Source organism: Sus scrofa, chromosome 1 (genome assembly GCF_000003025.6).
Source record: "Sus scrofa isolate TJ Tabasco breed Duroc chromosome 1, Sscrofa11.1, whole genome shotgun sequence".
In the NCBI taxonomy this organism is placed as follows: Eukaryota; Metazoa; Chordata; class Mammalia; order Artiodactyla; family Suidae; genus Sus; species Sus scrofa.
In genome coordinates, this window is record NC_010443.5 from 77414941 (window position 1) to 77437428 (window position 22488).

The following is a 22488-nucleotide window of genomic DNA, read 5'->3' on the forward strand; positions in this document are numbered from 1 at the left end:
AGTGGGTTAACAATCCAGCGTTGCCGTGAGCTGTGGTGTAGGTTGCAGACGCGGCTCGGATCCCGCGTTGCTGTGGCTCTGGCATAGGCTGGCGGCTACAGCTCTGATTCGACCCCTAGCCTGGGAACCTCCTCTTCCATATGCCGCAGGAGCGGCCCAAAGAAATAGCAAAAAGACAAAAAAAAAAAAAAAAAAAGAAACTAAAATAAAATAGATAAGTTACAAGAGCCTACTGTGTAGCACAGGGAAATCTACCCAATACTCTGTTCCAACCTGTATGGGAAAAGAATCTGAAAAAGAAAGGATATATGTATAACTGATTGACTTTGCTATAGACCTGAAACTAACACACCTTTATAAGTCAGCTGTACTCCAATAAAATTTTTTAAAGTAAAGTAAAAAAATATATGAAAAACAACAAAAAACCCCAAAGTCTTAGAAGACTTAATTTCTTTTTTTTTTTCTTTCTTTTTCGGCCACACCCATGGCATATGGAAATTCCCAGGCCAGGGATCGAGTCCAAACTGCAGCTGCAGCGATGCCAGATCTAAACCCACTAAGCCACAGCAGGAGCTCCAAGACTTAATTTCTTAAAGACTGTGATACATGGCTTACATCTTCCTCTTTATCTGAACCCCTTCCCTCATCCTGAGTGGATTTATCACCCAAGTAGACAGCTCACCTAGCACCAGCCTCAGAGTTCCTTGATGTGACTGATGTTTTTTTTTTTTTTTTTTCTTGGTCTTTTTTTTGCTATTTCTTTGGGCCGCTCCTGCGGCATATGGAGGTTCCCAGGCTAGGGGTTGAATCGGAGCTGTAGCCACTGGCCTATGCCAAAGGCGCAGCAACGCGGGATCCTAGCCGCGTCTGCAACCTACACCAGAGCTCACGGCAACGCCAGATCGTTAACCCACTGAGCAAGGGCAGGGGCCGAACCCGCAACCTCATGGTTCCTAGTCGGATTCATTAACCACTGCGCCACGACGGGCACTCCTGATGTGACTGATCTTTAGCCACTAACTTCTATTGCCACACTCTGGATCTTGTCGTACACCCAATCCATTTCACCTCTAACCTCATAAATGCAGACTTCACATGGTCCAGCCAGAACTTTCAGTCTAGCTCTCACTCAGTTGCTCACAGTACAGCCATTCTCAGTTCCCTGACATCTTATTTCCAGTGCTCTTCCCTCCTCTGCTTCAGCCTCTCACCCTTCTCAGGTTTCTCTGGCTTGAGACCTCCAGTCCATAGACTTCTCTTTTTTCTCCCATCTGCCTGCTCCTGCCTTTACTTCTTTCATCTCCACTGCATTCTATTCTATTTTTATTTGTTTATTTAATTTAGGACCACAAACCTGCAGCACAGGGGAATTCCCAGGCTAGGGGCTGAATTGGAGCTGCAGCTGACGGCCTATGCCATAGCCACAGCAATGCCATATCCAAGCCACATTCTATTTTAAATTACCACTCTCTTACCAGGAACCACATCTCCTTTTGCCCTGTTGCCCTGCTATCACTCACCTGGTGAAGTACAAGATCTAACTGGATGTCTGCTCCCAGATTGCTCATTGTGCCCAGATAGAAAAAATAAGTGCCGTGCAGATTGGCATTTAACAGTGTAAATTCAGGACCACCAACTTCGGGTAGATTACTCTCTGTCTGTACTGTGCGGAAGGGAAGTTTATCCTTGTAATGTATTAGTCTCTACCATCTAAACCTCATGCTCCATATGCCAAAGATGTGTTATATGTTATAAATTCTTTATACACCCAAAATTAGTATTAGGCTGAATCATTTCTTTTTTTTTTTAATCTTTTTAGGGCCGCACCCGAGGCATATGAAGGTTCCCAGGCTAGGGGTTGAGTCAGAGCTGTAGCTGCTGGTCTATACCACAGCCATAGCAACTCAGGATCCAAGCCTCATCTGCGACCTACACCACAGCTCATGGCAATACCAGATCCTTAACCTACTGAGCGAGGCCAAGGATCGAACCCGTGTCCTCATGGATGCTAGTCAGATTCGTTTTGGCTGATCCACAACAGGATTTCCAGACTGAATCATTTCAATTATAATTACCCTCTCTCTGACTCTCTAACTTGGCTTTTGTGCTTACTTTCCTGTTTTACTTTGTAGTTTTGTGTCTAGCTCATCCAAAAAGGTATATTTCTAATACTTTTAAAATTAATATTTGATCAGTCAAAAAGAGCATGTCTCAGATATTATGGAATGAAGTGATAACTGAAGGGAAATTACTCCTAGGGACAGTTACCCTTTTTAGAGGGCTTTGTAAATCTAAGTAGTCTCTAGTTGTTCTAAGTCAGGGCCAAGGGTGTTAGGCCCAGCTCATTTGAGTCATTTCATTCTTGCTTTCCCAGCTTCCTCTTTCCATCATTTCTGATCCTACAAATTTCTAAAAACACAGCCTTTTCTCTCCCTAAAGTAGCAGGGAAAGCAGTGCTGTGTGGATAGGAAACAGTGATGGGCATGTTTGTATGTATAGTTCATTTCTCGAATAGCAGCATAGCATGCTGGTTAAGAGTTTAGTCTCTATGGCTCAGTTTCCCTAATTACCAGCTCTGTGACTTTGGGCAAATTACTTTCTGTCCCTCAGTTTTCCCATCTGTTACATATAGATGATAACTAGTTCCTACCTCACAGTGTTGTTGTGAGCATTGAATTAGAGAATTTAAGTGAGTTAGATCTCAGAACTGATTAAGCACTCAGTAACTGCAAGCTGTTATTTATAATTTAGAGGCAGCTTCTCTCTTTCATAAAATACACTTACCCATTAAGAACAGAATAATGATGGAGTTCCTGTCGTGGCTCATCAGTTAACGAACCTGACTAGCATCTATGAGGACATGGGTTCAATCCCTGGCCTTGCTCAGTGGGTTAAGGATCTGGCATTGCCTTGAGCCATGGTGTAGGTCATAGACGCAGCTCGGATCCTGCATTGCTGTGGCTGTGGTATAGGATGGCAGCTGTAGCTCCAATTAGACCCCTAGCCTGGGAACCTCCATATGCTGTGAGTGCAGGACCCCCAGCCCACCGAAAAAAAAAGACAAAAGAAAAGAATAATGATGAAAGCTAGGAGCTATCAAAATTCCATTGACGTTCCCATTGTGGCTCAGCAGATTAAGCACCCGACATAGTGTCCATGAGGATGCAGGTTCAATCCCTGGCCTCACTCAGTGGGTTAAAGATACAGCATTGTGGCAAGCTGCTGTGTAGGCTGCAAATGCAGCTCGGATCCCGTGTGGCTGTGGCTGTGGCATACATAGGCAGCTGCGTCTCCTTGACCCTTAGCCCATACATTTCCATATGCCACAGGTGCCACCCCCAAAGTAAATAAAATAAAAATTCCGTTGATTGGATGTAAAAAGTAGAGGTTTAGAATTGTGAAAGACCCAAGAAATCATTTAGACTAGTAATATGTACCAGAATCCCTTATGAAGTATTGTGAAGCTATAATTATCCAGGCTCTCCCTTCTTGTATCTACCAAGTCAAAAATGTCCACAGGTAATTCCAATGCAGTATCTTCTTCACAGGAACCACTGAACGAATTCAAGTCTTTAGATTTTATGGTGAGGAAATTGAGGCTTAGAATAAATAGCTTGCCTAAGACTCCTAGCTTCTTGGTAAGTGATCTTCCTGTTCTTCTATGTTGTTTGCCAAATATTTAGCTTTTAAAGAAATTAATATGAGAGCTTAGCCTTCTCTCAGTGACAATATTCAGAAAGAATAATATAGGTTTTTAAAGTATACCTTATTCAGCATTTAATTTAATTCAAAATAAAATTTATTTTACAATTTGTGAAGAGAATTATTGCATATTTACAATAGGATTTAAAGTGAATTTTGCTGTGCTTTTCCTGTGGACATTAGTCTTTGCCACAATGCTTGCTGCTAATGAGTACAAGGAAACACTGTGTGTGGCAGAGAGCTGCCCAACCCCAACCTCACAAGTTGACGGCAAACAAAACAAATGCTTTATAGGGCAAGATATCTTTAGGAATTAAATTCTTTAGAGCTCTCAGCAATAAGATACGGATTTCTTATAATTAGGATTTTTTTGTTTAAAATTAAAAAAAAAAACTTTGTGAGATATTCTTGGAATTTTCTAGTCCATAAACAGTTAATGTAGGAAAATCAGTGATTACTAGGTACAGTATTCTTATTGTAGCTTTACTGACTGGTAGACTAAAAGTTTAAAAAATATAGCAAAAAATTTCTGAGTTTTTGTATTTGGTGTCGTGGTATTATGATATTAAATCTCTTAAAATGTTTTTTATCCATAATATAGAGGAATCAAAAAATACATTAGAACTTGGATGTGAACTTGTGCAAAGGTGTGAAATAAATTAAGATGGCAGGGCAGAAGCAAGAAAATGGAGCTCAAATTAAATCTATCTCTCAAAGCAGGTCTATTTCACTGTGTTTGCTATCATAAATTTATTTCCGTGTATGTGTTTGCTAGAAATGATAAATGGCTGCCAACCCTATTTCTGATTCTTAGGCAAGTCCATTTTACCAACAAATCACTCATTTTGATTTGGTAAGTGCTATGCACAAGCCTTTAAAAATGTCTACCATCCCAGATCCCCATCTACGAATTATCAAACTATTGTTACTTCTATTGTGTCTTTGCCTGATTCCATACCATTTGCTTTACACTCCATCTCAGGTTTGGATCTTTTCACTTGGTGCTTGTGTTTGGCCTCCTAGTATTTGACTACAACTTGATCAGCTTTGGTTTAAACTCACCTTTCAGTTCGAAGCTACCAAGATTCATACCCCTGATTCCAGCAGTTCAGGAGTTGCTGTCACAACCACTGGCTGCCATTTCAAGAGGACCAACCCCAAACACTAGCCCTATATTATAAAAATCCATTTATTCAACAGATTATACTCATCACTATTAAGTGTAAGGCACTAGAGCAATTTCTGGGAAATACAGAAAATTAATTCGTAGTAGAAACTCTTTAGTACTTATAAAATCTGGTAGAACAAGTAATACAAACATATGGTGATAGCTTAAGACAGCACGTGTTCAACCCTTAAGTATTCATGCAAACAAGACATTAACACAAGCTTCAAGTAGAAAGATCCTTAACCTGTAAGTTAAGGGGCATAGGGTAGAGGACATGACCAAAAAACCTGGGATATGGATCATGGATTTGAAAAGATTAGGAAAACTGACAGGTGTTAACTAGACTTTGAAGGTAAAGTAGGCTAAACACCATAAAAGAGAAAGACTTTCCCAAAAGTGGAACCAAACCAACAAGAGCAGGAAAAGTAACTTAGATTAAAGAAAACTTACTATCTAGACTGGCTGACAGAATAAGTAAGGAGTGGAAGAGAGCCTAGAAAAATTGGTTGAAACCAGATTATGGAAGGCTCTGAATCATGGGGAATTTATAAAGTTGGCAGGCATGTATCAGGGAGGCAGAAAGTTTTGAGCAGGAAATGATAATTGGCTTGATTTAGCCAAGAAGGATTTGGTAGTAAGGAGATAGGCAGGCGGAGGCAGCAGACCAGGGAAATCGGGAGGCAAATACATATAGTAATCTGAAGTAAGGAGGGCCTGGACACAAAGACTGTTCATTTCTTTTTATTTCTTTTTATTTTTTGCATTTTAGGGCCGCACCCATGGCATATGGAGGTTCCTAGGCTAGCTAGGGGTCTAATTGGGGCTACAGCTGCCGGCCTACACCACAGCCACAACAATGCAGGATCCGAGCTGAGTCTGTGACCTATACCACATCTCACTGCAATGCCGGATCCTTAACCCAGTGAGCAAGGCCAGGGATCAAACCCACACCCTCATGGTTACTAGTCAGATTTGTTTCTGCTGTGCCACAACAGGAACTCCAAGACTGTTCATTTCATTAAGTGCCTGCTATGAGGTAGGTGCTGGTGATACAATGAGGACATGTCCTTATGTCGAGAAAGTTTTCTGTCTAGTGAAATAGTGATCTCTAAAATACTCCTAAGGGGGTCTCTGTAAAACTTTGGGACTCTTCTGACCCTTGCCCGGTTACTAGGGAATTAGATCCTCCTAATGAAAAGCAATTTACTAAAACAAAACAGGAATATTATATCAGACAAGGCAAAGAAGAAAATGACACGTTTTAAAGAGATAACTGAAGATGATGAGAGTGACTTGGAGGTTAGATTAGGGGCAATACAACCAGTTGAGAGGTTGTTGTAGTAATCTACCTGCTTGATGATGAGGGTCTGAACTAAGTATGAAAGGAGTCCTTGGTGGCTACTTCCACCATAATCCTTTCTATCACTGCCCTGGTACAAACTAAGGGATGGGAAGAGGACCCTCATTTGGAATTGATCTTGAACAGAGGGACTCAAGAACACAAGAAACACTGTTTACTTCTTCAGACTTAGAGGTAATGCTCCTACTGTCAAGTAGCCTCTTTTCTGGTTTCTTTCTTATTTGGAACACAATTCACTAGCCTTCACGTTGATTCTGTGCACTCCCTGGTAAACTCTTGTTTTGCTTTAGTTAGCCCAAATTGGTTCCTAGGGTGTACAATAAAAAAAAAACAAAAAAAAAAAACAAAACTAATTGACACTGTTCGTGATCTTTGAGGTACCTGTCGATAACAGGGTGGAGACTGTTGGAAATATGAAACTAGAATAGTGGTCCTCAAAGCGATGCATTAGCATTACTGAGAACTTGTTAGAAACATAAATTCTCAGTCTCTATCCAAAACTAACAGTATGAAACTTGAGGCGTGGGGCCCTAGCAATCTGAGTATTTCTAAGATCTCTGGGTGATTCTAATGCACACTGTAGTTTGAGAACCAATTGAACTAGAATTTAGAAGCGAAATTAGAGTTAGAGATAAAGATGTGTGAATCAAATGATGACAGTAGCTGTTGGGGGAATGAATAAAGTCCCAGAAGAGTGAAAGAGATAAGCCCCTTAAGTAGATGAAACAATGAAAGAAATTGAGACTAGTGCAGTACAGTCAAGGACGGGGCAAGTTTAACAGAGGTGTCAGGTGATCTGTAGTGTCAGGTGCTAGACAGAGGCCGAGGTGGATAAGGACAGAGCCAAAGCACTTAAAACTGACCATTAAGAGGTTTTTGGTGTCAGTTAAGAGAGAAGTGGTACAGGTAACAAAAATAAGTGGTGAGGAACAAAGGCAAAAAAAGGATGACCTCTTTGCAGTAGGTTGAGTATGCAAGGAAGAAAGTTTGGGTAGTCTAGTGAAGAGCAGTTTTTCCAGGGTAGGTGTTTCAGTTAGCTTTTGCTGCATAACAAACACTCTAAAACACAGTGGATTAAGTCAGTAATTATAGTTCAAATGTCTGATCTCAGCTGGGTTTGCTTGTGCATTTGGAAGTCTACTGGGGGCTATCCTCTTGGCTGGACTCTGTTTCACTTATCTGTCATCCTCCTGGGATTCTCTAACTTGCCTTGGCATACCTCTTTCATGGAGATGGAAGAAAAGTTGTTTTTTGTTTGTTTGCCTTTTTAGGGCCACATTTGCAGCATATGGAGATTCCCAGGCTAGGGGTCTAATCAGAGCTACAGCTGCTGGCCTACACCACAGCCACAGCAATGCAGGATTTGAGCTGCATCTGCAGCCTACACCACAGCTCACGGCAACACCAGATCCTTAACCCACAGATCAAGGCCAGGAATCAAAGCAAACTCATGTTTGCCGGCTGAATTCGTTTCTCCTGTGCCACAACGGCAACTCCTGTTTTTTCTGTTCTTTTAAACACATGGCTGCACCTGCAGCATGGAAGTTCCCCGGCCAGGGATCAAACCAGAGCCACAGCAGAGACAATGCTGAGTAGTTATGATGTGAGTCACAAGGGAAGTCCAGAAGAGTTTTGTTTTTGTTTTTTCCATTGCAGCATTTTTTAAAAATTGAAGTATGTTTGATTTATAATGTTATACCAATTTCTGCTGTACAGCAAAGTGATTCAATTATATACATATGTATATTCTCTTATGTCCTTTTCCTTTATGGTTTATGTCAGGATATTGAATATAGTTCCCTGTGCTATGTAGTAGGACCCTGCTGTTTACTCATCCTACATGTAATAGTTTGCCTCTGATAACCCCAAGCTCCCAGTACATCCCTACACCACCCTCCTTCCCCTTGGCAACCCCAAGTCTGTTCTCTAATGTCTGTGAGTCTGTTTCTGTTTCATGGATAGGTTTGTTTGTGTCATATTTTAGACTCCATATATAAATGATATCATATGGTGTTTGTCTTTTGGACTTACTTCACTTAGTATGATAACCTCTGGTTCCATCCATGTTGCTCCAAATGGTATCATGTTATTCTTTTCATGGCTGAGTAGTTTTCCATTGTATATATACACCACATCTTCTGTATCCATTTATCTATTAAATGGACATTTAGGTTATTTCCTTATCTTGGTATTACAGCATTTTTTTTTTCTTTTGCCTTTTAGGGCTGTACCCACGGCACATGGAGGTTCCCAAGCTAGGGGTCGAATCGGAGCTGAAGCCACCGACTTATGCCACAGCAACAGCAACGCAGGATCCAAGCTGTATCTGTGACCTACAGCACAACTCACAGCAACACCGGATCCTTAACCCACTGAGCAAGGCCAGGGATCAAACCCATGTCCTCATGGATTCTAGTCAGATTCGCTAACCACTGAGCCACAACAGGAACTCCATTGCAGCATTTTTTAAAATTGAAGTATAATATACATTACAAGTGAACAGTATAGTGATTCACATATTTAAAGGCCATACTCCATTTATAATTATTATAAATTATTGTTTATATTCCCTGTGTTGTATGATATATTCTTATTGCTTATTTTATACATAATAGTTTGTACCTTTTAACGTCCTTATGCTTATATTACCCCTCTCTTGTCCTTGTCCCCGCTGGTAACCACTAATTTGTTCTCCATATGTGTGAGTCTGCTTCTATTTTTTTACTCTATTTACCAGTTTGTTGGATTTTTTTAGATTCTACATATAAGTGCTTTCTCTGACTTATTTCATTTAGTGTAATGCTAAAGTTCATCCATATTGCTATAGATGGGAAAATTTCATTTTTTATGGCTGAGTAATATTCTATATATGTGTGTATATAAATATATATACAATGGTATATATATATTGTAATTGTATATGCATATATTTCACACCCTCTTTGTCCATTCATCTGTTGATGGACATTTAGGTTACTTCCATATCTCGGCTATTGTAAATAGTGCTACTGTGAACATTGGGGTGAATGTATCTTTTCAAATTACTGTTTTTGTTTTTTACAGATGGTTTTGTTTTGTTTCTCTTGTCCTGAAGAAGAGTTTTAAGTAGTAAGCAGAAACATATAAGGCTTCTTGAGGTCGAGACTCCAAACTGACACACTGGCACTTCTGTCTCATTCTGTTGGCCAGAGCAGGTTATGTGACCAAGTAAAACTCAAGGGGTAGGGAAACAGAATTCACCTCTTTAGAGAAATGACAAAGTGACATGAAGGGGTGAAGAAGTGGAACCATTAATACCATGGTAGGGATGACTGGAGCATGTTTGAAAAGTATAAAGAATTTGTAGGATGAAGAAGAAAATGAAGAAGAAAGATCACTACCATAGGTCAGAGAATTAACTTTTGAAAAAAGGAACAGTACTTCTGGGAATGGAAAGAAGGGGCATTTGACTGAATTATATTTAGCAAATTAAAATACAGGATGTCCAGTAATTTTTTAAACTTCAGATAAACAATGAATAAGTTTTTAGTATTAAGTACCTGCATACAATCTTTGGTAGGCTCTCAGTACATAGTTGGCTATTTTTATTAGTTTAAATACTATTTAAATATTTCTATCATACAATATTTTGGACATACTTATCCCAAAATATGATTCCTTTTTATTTGAAATTCAGATGTTACCAGGCATCCTGTGTCTTAATCTGACAGCCCTATTTTGGTTGACTTTTAAATAAAGCCATGGTAAGATAACCTACAAAGGACTAGCAAGGTGCTTTGGGGGATTTAATCCTGGAAGAAGTTTGGAACAGCTGCAGTGGATGCTGTGCACTGCCCAAGAGAGGACTGCCAAGCAGCAGGGAAGGCCCACTGACCAAGAGGCAGCACAACTCTTCATTGCATCAGCAGTGGTACTTCACTGCTGGGTGCAGAAGTGGGACGAAGGTGGCAGGTACAGGTGACCACCTTGGTTTGACTGTGTAGGAGAGGCCTGGGAAGGAGTTTGGGCATAGTTGAAATGACTAGGGGGTCCAGGTTGTACAGGAAAACAGGTGAAACCAGAAGGAATTGGGAGGCAAAGGTAAAAGTGAGTCAAAGAGGTGGAAGTTCCCAGAGAAGTAGAATTTACAGTCTTGGAAGAATAGTTCTGTGATAATGGGGTTAAAAATCCAATTTCACGAGAGAACTAGAGCTAAATTAAAAGCAAGAGCTCTGGAGACAAAGTACCTAGTTTTGCATTCTAGTTGTATGATTTTGGTCAAATAATTAAACTTCCCTATGACTTAGTTTTTTTTTTTTCTTTTGTAAATCATGAATAATAATGGATCTCATAACCTCGTAGGGTTATTGTGAGAATTAAGTGAAATAAACTACATGAAGGTACCTAGAACAGTATGTCTGGTGTTTGCTATGTTTTATTATTTATATACCACTTGCATGTATCTATAATCAATAAATGTGAGTGCATTAAAGAATATTGTTTGAAAGAAAAAAGGCACATGTACAGTGTATGTTCTGCCTTAGCTAACAAATGCTAGGTTTGGTAAATACCATTAGCTACTTGTTTAAGTTGGAGCTCAAAGAGCCTTTACCACTTAAGGTTGTTTTCTTTACTGTTATTATAAGAAAATAATTGTCATGCTCAAGTCATATCTGTCTCCTCACTTCCCCCTAGGTGACCATGCTTTGGGATTTTCATAGTTTGAGTAATTCCTCCGGGCTCTGCCACCCAGCAAGTTAAAGAGGACAAGATTCCTCACTGGGGGTTGTGGTTCTGGGAATGTGAGCAGCTTGTTTTCATGAATTCTGCACCCTGACCTGGCCTACTGTTAGGAGCTGTTGTGTTGGTAGTGGCGGTGTTTTTAGTTATTTCCTCCACCTTCCACAGTTACTTGTATATAAAGATTTTTGAAAAGTGAATGTTTTATGGGGATGTTTTGCTTATGCAACGAAAAATTAAAACTGTTTCAAAGTAATTGCTTGTGTTTTATATTTTTTCTCTTTTAAATGAAAGTATTAATTGATGTTGCCTGGAAAGAAAATGGAGACCAAGGAAATAACTGTGCTCTTAATGTTTTAAAATAAGGTAACATTATTCTGTTTGAATGGAGCCTTCTAAGGAATTACCACAGTCTCAGACACAATCGACTTAAATGCATTCTTTATCTTTAAAAGGAAGCAGAATAGGATCATTGAATAAATCACATGTGTTCGCAGCCTTGTCTGATGTAATCATATACTACACAAACACATTATTCTCTAGTCAGGAGGGTAAGGGGACATTTGAAGCAGGGCTTGCCCTTGCGGAGACCTTTTTTTGTTTAAAGAATACTGCAGTGAAAGACCACACAGTAGAAGATAACAGAAAATATCTTCCATGCCTTCCTCCACCTTTGTACTTTCACATTCTCCTTTGTTCTCTAAGGACATCTGTTGTAATGATTATTCTGTAAAACCTATAGGTACGCAGCAGAAGACATATCATATTTCATTTATTATTTTGTCTGCTGTAATTATTGCTCTCTTTTACATCGTGCCATTGTACGTTTTTAAAATATTTTGTTTAAAAAGATATGAAAGAATATTATAGCAAATTTCTTAGTTTACTATAGCTATCTAAAGAGTGAATGGTTTATCTGTGGATTTAATAAAATTAAATTTTAGTAAGTCTAGTAGACTTTTATCAAGCTATATCTAAAGAGGTGAAAATACTAAAAAGATAAATTTTCCCTTTTTACATCAGTTGCAATGGATTTTTTTTTTTTTTTAAGTTCGGCATTTGAAAGACATTCTTAATTATGAACAACAGTGATAGGAGATTTTGAATGCTTTAAAATAGGTCCATTATTTCAAATGTTTTCAACATTTTGATAGATGGTTTGCTGTTTATATTATGGATGCCATTAAAAATTCAAGTTTTTACTTATTGGAGATTCTTTTATTGCCTCTCAATTTTGCCCTAGGTTGAGTCCCTAGGAATTTTTTAAATTTATGTTTGAAGGATTTTATTAATTAAATGCAATATTTTAATATGAAAAAAAATTGAAATTTTATTATGAAAAACATCAAACATATTAAAAAATAGAGCAAATAGTATGACAAACCCCCAAGTTATGCTTGAGCTTTAAGTGATAATGTTAGTACAAGTACTGTGTTAATGCAACATGTTCAAGGACTCAAGAAATGCTTTGGCTTTTTACATACTTGAAAGAATTTGTATAAATCAGATTTTTAAAAATATTCAATTATTTCCCAATCTATAACAGATTGTATTTCAGATGTTTGTTGGTGGTTAGCCAATTTTTGGACCCACAAATGTGTTTCTCATTGAAACCGTCTTAAAATGGCGGTTAGGTATTCAGGCTAGCTCTCAGTAATCTACCTAATTCACAGTTGAGGGAAGCCCACACACCATTTTTAACATTGTTTCAGTAAGATAATGCTTCCTTTGCAATTGAAGCCCTAGGGAACACCACCACCCATCTTCCTTTCTATTAAGTACTGGAGATAGGGGAGCAGAGCACCAAGCTCTCCTGTAATGAAGATTCATACCCATGATGGGTCTTCAACTAAAGTAGCAGGAACTCAGTGGAAAGTAGGAGTGTATGGGCATGTGTGTGCACCCTGGACATCCGTTCTCAAATTATTTACTGTTTGTTCTTGTGCCTTTTTTTTCCCCCCTTCTTTTTATGGCTGCACCCATGGCATATGGAAGTTCCCAGTCCAGGGGTCAAATCAGAGCTGTATCTGTGGCCCACACCACAGCCTGTGGCAACACTAGATCCTTAACCCACTGAGTGAGGCCAGGGATTGAATCTGCATCCTCACAGAGACTATGTTGGATACTTAACCTGCTGAGCCACAATGGGAACTCCCTGTTCTTATGCTTTTTTTTTTTAATCAACTTTTTATTAAAAGAAAAAGAAATATTCTGTTGAATCCAAAGTTTACATTTTATAGACTTTTTTTTTTTTTTTGTCTTTTTGCTATTTCTTTGGGCCGCTCCCTCGGCATATGGAGGTTCCCAGGTAGGAGTCGAATCGGAGCTGTAGCCCCCGGCCTACGCCAGAGCCACAGCAACGCAGGATCCAAGCCGAGTCTGCAACCTACACCACAGCTCATGGCAACGCCGGATCGTTAACCCACTGAGCAAGAGCAGGGACCGAACCCGCAACCTCATGGTCCCTAGTCGGATTCGCTAACCACTGCGCCACGACAGGAACTCCTATAGACTTTTTAAAATGTAGGCTTCTGGTTCTTTTCTTTTTGTCTTTTTGTCTCTTTAGGCCCGCACCCACAGCATATGGAGGTTCCCAGACTAGGGGTCTAATCGGAACTGTAGCTGCTGGCCTACACCACAGCCACAGCAATGTGGGATCCAAGCCATGTCTGCGACTTACACCACAGCTCATGGCAACACCAGATCCTTAACCCGCTGAGGGAGGCCAGGGATTGAACCTGCAACCTCATGGTTCCTAGTGGGATTCGTTTCTGCTGCGCCATGATGGGAACTCCTGATTATTTTCTTCATTGAGTAAGGTTCTGGCGTAGGGGAAATTATTTTCACTGGCTAAGATATGCCTAAAAACAGGAAAAAAAATTCCTGATTACTAAAACATAAAACTGGAATATAAACATAGGTACTATGTTTATATAAACATAGGTACTATGCAAATAAGCTAAAGTCAGGTTGTTGGAATAATGTTTATAACAAACTTATAAGTAGTATTAAGCTTGTAGAGTATTTGGGAATGACAAATGAAAGCAGGAAGATGAACTCCAGTGCTTTTGTCCTGCCAACATGTACTCTCATTCTTCCAAATTGTCCTTAAATTCCTACTCTCCCGAAATCCTTCTCTAAGCAAGAACATGGCGCCACAGAACTGTATGTATATAAAAGGAAACAGATCAAGTGCTTTATGGGTAGAGCAAAAAGAACAAGATTCAGAAATTGTAGAGTAGCTGCAAACACGGCCCACTCACAGTTAGGAACTCTAAATATTACAATATTTTCTGATCCTGAGAAAGTCACTTTATTTCTCAGGAAATTAATATAATGAATGATTGAAATAAAGCAGTCCTATTTTTTTTCTAGTTCTCCCATCTGTGAGTAGTCATCTTAGATTCTCTGCAGTCTTCAAATGCTAGTGTGGTGAGGCTCTTATCCTGTCAGCTGTTATAGGCTCCAGTCTTACACTCCTTTTAGAGAATGTGTATGCTTGTGAGTGACTTGACAGCAGGCCCCCAAAGCTAGCCTTGTTTTCTAGAGGGAGTAATGCCAGTACCCTTAGATGCAAAGAGAATCAAACACTTTGTGATGCATCCACTCAAGGTCCCACAGCACGAGGTACCAGCTTCACTCCAACCTCTGCTCCCAGTAGATAAAGAGAGTCATACTGTTTGTCAAGTCCTCAGCTCACAAGTACTTTACACATGTTACTGTGTCAGTCCCCACAGTTACTCTGAGGGATGGGGGTGTGGTCCTCATTTTACAATTGAGGAAATTTTCCAAGAACCAGTTAGCAATGGAACCAGTGAATGGTGAAACTGGATTCAAAGCTGCCATGAGGGGAGTGAACTCATATCTCCCTTATTTGAACTTGCCCACCAAACTAGCTAAGAAAACCAAAAAGCCTTCTCTGAGTTATCTTTACACTCGCCAGCAACTCTCAGGACCCTGGTTCCTCTGCCTGTGGGATCTGGGCCCTACAGCTCCCAGAGCTAGCTCATATCAAGATCCCCCCAAATCCAGGGCAAGCCTGTCACATTCCAGCCCTTCTCAAGGCTGAGGTAAATGCCTCTGCAGCTAGAAACCCTGTCACCTCTAACCCAGATGAAACTCTTCAGCTTAATAGTACCTTAACAGTACCTTACCTTAACAGTACCTTAATATCAATATTAAGGTACTGTTCCAAAAGAAGCCTTCAAACGTGAAGTCCCTTCATGCCTACTGGCGATGCTGGGAGGGCCAGAGGACAAGCTCCCCTGCCAAGCAGGATACCTCAGGGGCAAGTCTGCATGAAGATTGTAGTCAAAAGGGAAAGAAACAAAATCCAAGGAACTGGAGTTGTCAGGAGATCCTACAAAGGTTTCTTCCAATAACTTCAAAGATAGCTACTTCTAGATCGCTGAATTCCTAACCACTAATAGTCCAAATTTAGGGTAGAGACCCCCAGATATTTCTCAGAAGGGCAGTTCTCAAAGTACACTCCTAAGAACAGCAACGATAACCTCACCTGAGAACTTGTTCATGCATATTATCAAGCTCCATCTCAAATTCACTGAGCAGTGGGGGTAACAGAATCTGTACTTTAACAAGCCCTCCAGGGGATCCTGGTGGATACTCACCTTTGAAAGCCATTGGCCTAGGAAGATGCAGGATGATCCTAGGTTCTCCACATTTAACCTAGGAATAACCCTCAACAGCTGCCTGAGGTGAGATTCTGCCTCCCATCTCCCACCCAACTCTAACCACTGCTGTGGTTAGAGTTAGGAGATGCAACCAAGACTAACTGCCTAGTTGCTCATTTTTTTTCCTTGAAAACTCCAAGGAAATTTTTGGGCAGACAGTAGATGATTAAGTTGGAATTTTAAAACTCACTGTTTATGATAAGGGAATTGGAAATAAATGTCTGTAGTAGGGATTTGATTAAAAACATTCTGTGAGGATTGGGACCAATACTGACCAACACTATGTTCATTCTCTTTGCCTAATGTATTCTCATTGCCTTACTATATTCTCCTTGCCTAACACAGTATAGGCATCAAGTGTTCAACATCTGTTGCTTGAATGAATAAATGAATATATGTTCATATACATTCAAATCCTGAGGTACAATGCAGCTATAAAAAAAGCTTTGTGATAGCAATCTCACTCCCACATATTTGCCCAAAAACCTGAAAGTCAGCGTTTATAGCAACTTTATTCACAACTGCCCAAAACTGAAACAAACTAAATGTCCTTCACCAGGCGAATGGATCAAGTGGAGACTTCATTTAGGGAAGATGTTGAGGGGACCTCATTTTATATGTTACTGCTTAAATTATAAGAATTTATTTGTGTATTATGTAATTAAGAAATAACATTTTATAGAGACCGGAAGTATAAACTCTAAAAATAATAATAGTTACCTCTGGTTGGTAAGATAAGTGATTTTTTTTATTTGTAGTTTCCAGTTTTTCTATATAAACAGGTTATGCTTTTTTAACTAGAAAAAAAAAAAAAGCTATTTTTCAAAACGAGGAGAAGGAGACCCAGGAAGCATGACACATAAAAAAATACAAATTAGGAATGTGAAAGTTATAAAAATATTCAAAGCAGGAGTTCCACTTGTGGTTCAGTGGGTTAAGAACATGACATGGTGTCCATGAGGATGCAGGTTCCATCCCTGGCCTCGCTCAGGGGGTTAAGGATCCAGTGTTGCCGTGAGCTGTGAGGTAGGTCACAGATGTGGCTCAGATCTGGTGTTGCTGTGGCTGTGGCGTAGGCTGGCAGCTGCAGCTCCAGTTCGACCCCTGGCCTGGGAACTTACATATGCTTCACATGGCCGTAAAAAGAAAAAAATTCAAAACCAGGTTTCACTGAAAAAAGAATTTGGATACTCCCTCCTCAAACTTAAATGTCCACACAGATTACCTGGAGTGCCTGTTAAGATGCAGATTCTGATTCCAAGGATTTGTATTTTAACAAGCTCCTGATCCACAGAGCACTTGAGTATGAGGCTCTAACACTGTTGTCAAAAGAACAGCTACTAACTAGCCACATATAGCTAGTTAAGCACTGGAAGTGTGGCTAGTCCAAATTGAGGTGTACAAGTATTAAACATACTGAATTTTGAAACAGCATACACACCAAAACTGTAAAATACCTTAGCAATTTTATCAATTACATGTTGAAATGATATTTTTGGATATATAGTGTTAAATAAAATATTAAAATTAATTTCACCTGTTTTTACTGCTTTAATGTGGCTACCAGAATATTTTAAATTACATTTGTGGCTTGTATTTTTTGGCTTGTACTATATTTTTATTGGAAAGCACAGATCTAGAGTAACTATTAACAGGATTTTACTTCACTCTGGGTCTTAAATCACTAACATAATGCAGGAAAAGGATTAACACCCCATTAATGACCAAATTGGCAACTTTTGTATATCATTCATTAAATAAACATCCTCGGGATTTCTTAAAATATATAGGCAGAGGCTGAAACAAAGAGAAATCACAGACTTTTAGATCAGGAAAAAAACATTAAGGTCATCAAGTTTAAACCCCTTGTCTTATGGAATTATTTATCAATTTGACAAAGATGTTTCAGTACTTGATGTCTGTAAGTACTGAATAGGTGCTTCATGATGAGCAAGCAAGGAAGGTGCGTGCCTGTCCTGGAGAAGCTAAGAATGATGTAGTAGTAACAGCAGCACATGAGCCATGCAGGCAGAGTGCTCTCAAAAACAGGGCCAGAGGCCAACACAGGCCCCATTTTCCTGAAGAAGATCTAACAAGCTCCACGAAAAGAGGGCTCACTGGGCTGGCTCTAAGTTTCCCCAGCTTTTATAGCTTATGATTGATATTAATGATGCAAGTAAGGCTTTAGGATTAGCTGCATGTTTGAATAATCACTCTAAGGCATGCTGTCCTGTCTCCTCTTATACACAGAATAGATACACTGTTATCAGAAAGCCAAGAAATTTAAACCTGAGAAACTCTGAAAATGTGAACATGGTTGATGGTGGCAGAATGAAATTTGGAGTGCGGCCCTAGCACGGCCAACCTTCAATTATATCTGCAAATGAGGGGCAAGAATTACTGAGATCCGTAAAAGCTTTGAATAAAACAAAAGCTCATTTTAGCAATTATTTTTTAAAGCTTACTTATCAGGAATGTCTTATATCTGAGGCATGGTGACTGAAATTTGCTCTTATTTGAGTTGCATTTCCTTTCTGTGAGGAAATGAAAAGACAAGTTTAGGATAAATAATAAAGCATTTCAGTGAATTATGAAAATTTTTATACCAGTAGCAGCATGGGCTAAAAGTATGAATAACCCTTTACAGTGTTAAAATCTGGGGTCCCACCCCATAATATTTTGACCATTTATAATGTAATATTTCTTTAAATCAGGTTGTTTGGTCTACATTCTTAATCTGTAGAGAAATGCTTTAGAGAACAAGCCTCCTTACATGCAGAGACCTAAAGTCCTCATCATGGGTTGGAGCTAATCTGAACATTTTATGTTATTCATTTTCAACCAGTATTTTAAAAATTACCCATCTGGGAGTTCCTGTTGTGGCGCAGTGGAAACAAATCCATCTAGGAACCATGAGGTTGCGGGTTCAATCCCTGGCCTTGCTCAGTGGGTTAAGGAGCCGACGTTGCCGTGAGCTGTGTCGTGAGTCACAGATGTGGCTCAGATCTGGCGTTGCTGTGGCTGTGTTGTAGGCCAGCAGCTGTAGCTCCGATTCAACCCCTAGCCTGGGAATCTCCATATGCCTTGGGTGTGGCCCTAAAAAGCAAAAAATTAAAATAAAAAAAAATTACGCATCTGGAAAAAGTCAAACCTACCTGAGAATAGCTGAACAGACTTTGCCTAAGAGTGAAAAACTGCCTAAAGCCATTCAGAACCAAAACTTGAACTAAGTCGAGTAAATAGTTCTGCCTAAGAATTATAACTGTTTTCCTCTGTCTTTAAGAGTGATTGGGAAAGGTTAGGACCCAAAATGTTTGCCAGGAACCAGCAAGTTAACTTGGTTAATTTTGTTTCATTTATACCTACAAGTAAGAATGTATTGAGTCTTTGGTTGGCTTTGAGTATTCCTAATGATTTTTTCAAAATCTTATTCCCTAATATGAGCAGTAATTACTCTAGGAAGTGGCCTAATTTTCATAAATAATAACCTGCCATCCTCCTACATACAAAAGGAGAACCCATTACCTCATTGTTTAACACATGTCAGTTGTATAGACACCTGTCCCTTGGTTCAGCATGGGGGGTGGGTGGGGATTGCAGAAGGATCCTATCTTGAAATGTTGACAGGTAAGATCCCGTAATAGGGGGATTTGAGATGATTCAACATTTACAAATGGTATAGATTCTGGGAAAATATATATATGTAAATGTAGTCCAATACTGTTGTAATTTAGGGATGAATTATTTCTCAAATACAGAGTTTTAGAAGAGTAAGATATTTTAGGAGAATCAACACATTGCTCGTATCTCATAAAACACCAAGATTGCTTTACTATTTTCCATCAATAGAAGAAATATAAAATGATAACTAGTCTTTTTGTCACCTCATCAGAGGTTTTATAAATTTATAATTTTGATGTATAACATATTTATGACACAACTTACACCCTTATTTATTTCAGATGATTTTATTAGATGGTATCTGCAGGATATGAAAGAAGCATCGCTTATCTTTTCTAAGCTTTCCATATCAGTTGGTCATTAGAAAACTTCATGGTCTTTTTGGGAAAAACCTCTAACATTCCAGCCTTTTAGATAGGTATTTTTCCCTCTGTGACATAAAGTTCTTTTTTTACTTCAGCTGAGCAAATGTTTAGAGTTAATGGGAAATACACATAATAATAACTGTATTTAAATTTATAAAGTGCTGATTCTCTATTGAAGGTAGTCTTGAAGTAAAGAAGGAATTCAAAACAGAGAACCTCAGTCTAGTTTCTGTCAAAGTACAAGAAAGCTGCAAATCTGCCCGCATTTCATTCATATTTAGCTGTACATTTCCGAAGCACAACTACCCTTACTAGTGGGCAGAATTTTCTCTCTCTGGAATAGAATAGGCATAATAAAGATGGATAGACATTGATAATTACTTGCTTCAAAATTATGCTTTCTTCATGTACAGAGATTCAAGAGCAAAATGTCTAGAGAACTGTTGCAAAAGTATCTTGGGTTGAGAAGACTGACCATGGCAAATCCAAATTCTCTTACTCTCCTAATCCACTGTTCCATACCTTCTCCTCCTCAAGCCACCAAAACCTTCTTTCCCCTCTTCCTTTTCAGGCTTTGCACTCCATTTCCCTGAGAAACAGGAGTAATCAAGGAAGAATCCCCATAACTCTCCCCTCACCCCTCACCACCACCACAGTCACCTACATATTCTCTGCCTTCCTTCCTGTTACTGTATCTGCATCTCTGCAGCTTGTGCTCTAGATCCTGCCCCTCCTTCCACTCAAAGACAGTGACTCAGCACCTTCCTCCTCCTGCATCATCACTTCTGTGGCACTGACCGCTTTATTGGAAGCCCTGATCAGCTCTCTTCCTGGATTCTTGCAGTAGCCTCCTAACTGGTCTCCTTTCAGCCCCTGCTCTCTTTCAGTCTGTATTCATTTCAAAAACTAGAATGCTTCTGTGAAAATCCAAGATGATCTTTTCACTCCTTTGCCCACTTCAGAGGCTTCACATCTCACTGAGGGTAAAAGCTAACTCCCTACCAAGGCTTTCAAGACCCTATTTTGTCTTCCTTGCTTACCCTCTGACTCAATCTCCTGCTGCTCTCCCTGGGCTCCCCCTGCACCAGCCATGTGGCCCTCTTCATCTTCCCTCCAACACCAGGCACATTCTTACTGCTTGTACCAAATTTTCATATGGTTCGTTCCCTTACTTTCTTTTGATCTTTCTTCAAATTTCACCTTCTCAATAAGAACCTTTTCTGTCTACTCTTTAAAATTGCAACTCCCTCGACCTACCTTGCTCTGTTTTTCACTTATTCCATGCAGTAAAATACTAGGGTTGCTTGGTTGGTTTTTTTAGTGGCCAAACCCATGGCACATGGACATTCCCAAGCTAGGGATTGAATCCGAGCCATAGCTGTGGAATCACTGGATCCTTAACTCACTGTGCCTTAACGGGAACTCCAGGACTATGTAACTTTATTTGTTAATTGTTGTTTATAGTCAGTCTGACCCCAGCTCCTTACCCAAGTAAGATCCATAAGTGGCTGGGAATTTTTTCCCTTTTACCTCCTTCCCATATTACTCATACATTCCTGGAACATAGTAAGTGTTCAGTAAATATTTGTTGAAAGAATGAATCTGTCTTTATGAGAATGTAACCAGAAAATGACATGAGAGGATCAGTCATGCTAAATTTTTAAAATCTATTCAACTCAGACGTTCAAGTATACTTATTCTTTTTATGGTCCCTAATCAAAGATGATGTGCTATAAATTTCCCTCTAAGCACTGCTTTATCTCCATTACACAAATTTTGATATCTTTTATTATTCAGTTCAAAGTACTTTCTTGTAATTTCCCTTATAATTTCTTCATTGACCTATGGACTATTTATTTATTTATTTGGCTTTTTAGGGCTGTGCCTGTGGCACATGGAAGTTCCCAGGCTAGGGGTCAAATCAGAGCTACAGCTGCCAGCCTACACCACAGCCACAGCAACACCAGATCCGAGCTATGTCTGCAACCTGCACCACAGCTCATGGCAATGCTGGATCCTTAACCCACTAAGAGAGGCCAGGGATCAAACCTGCATGGATCCTAGTTGGGTTCGTTAACCACTGAGCCACGAAGGGAACTCTGGCCTATGGGCTATTTAAAATATGTTATTTAACTTCTAGATATTTGGGGGTTTGCATATATATTTATATTGATTTCTAATTTAATTTTTTTGAGGCTTGCATTATGGCCAAGCAAATAGTCTTTCTTGGTGAATGCCCTGTGCATACTTGAAAAGAATATGTATCCTAAAGTTTTCAGATAGTGTTCTATAAATGTCAATTAGACGAAGTTGTTTGATAATGTTGTAAAAGTCATCTCCCTCTTTGCTGATTTTTTGTCTATTTGTTCTACCAAATACTTTATCAAAGAGAAGTTGAAATCTCTATTGCTGTGAATTTATCTATATCTACCTTTGCTTGCATTAGTTTTTACTTGTATTTTGAAGCTCTTTTATTAAGTGCATGCATATTTAGAATTATATTTTTCTAATAATTGACTTGTGAATCATCTCTATTTTTGGTAATATTCTTTGACCTAAAGCCTACTTAGTTTAATATTAATATAGCCATTTCAGTTTTCTTACAATTAGTATTTATATTGTATATCTTTTTCAATCCTTTTACTTTTAACCTCTGTGTTTAAAATGTCTCATAGACATTATACAGTTAGGTCTTCCTTTATTATCCAGTCAGATGTTCTCTGTCTTATAATTGATGTGCTTAGTCCATTTACAGCTAATGTAATTATTGATATGGTTGGGTTTAAGTATGCTTTCTTGCTA

The 22488-nt window shown here is 39.2% G+C and overlaps 1 protein-coding gene and 1 long non-coding RNA gene across 2 annotated transcripts in view; both read left to right on the top strand.

Moving 5' to 3' along the window:
* The window catches only part of LOC102167874 (translation initiation factor IF-2-like), a 77269-nt gene that overhangs the window by 14844 nt on the left and 39937 nt on the right, over nucleotides 1-22488 (top strand). The gene's annotated exons all lie outside the window — the stretch shown is intronic.
* On the top strand, nucleotides 2957-11205 carry LOC106508920. Its single transcript, XR_002343830.1, has 2 exons — nucleotides 2957-3638; nucleotides 9294-11205. It is a non-coding gene; the product is annotated as an uncharacterized LOC106508920 (long non-coding RNA).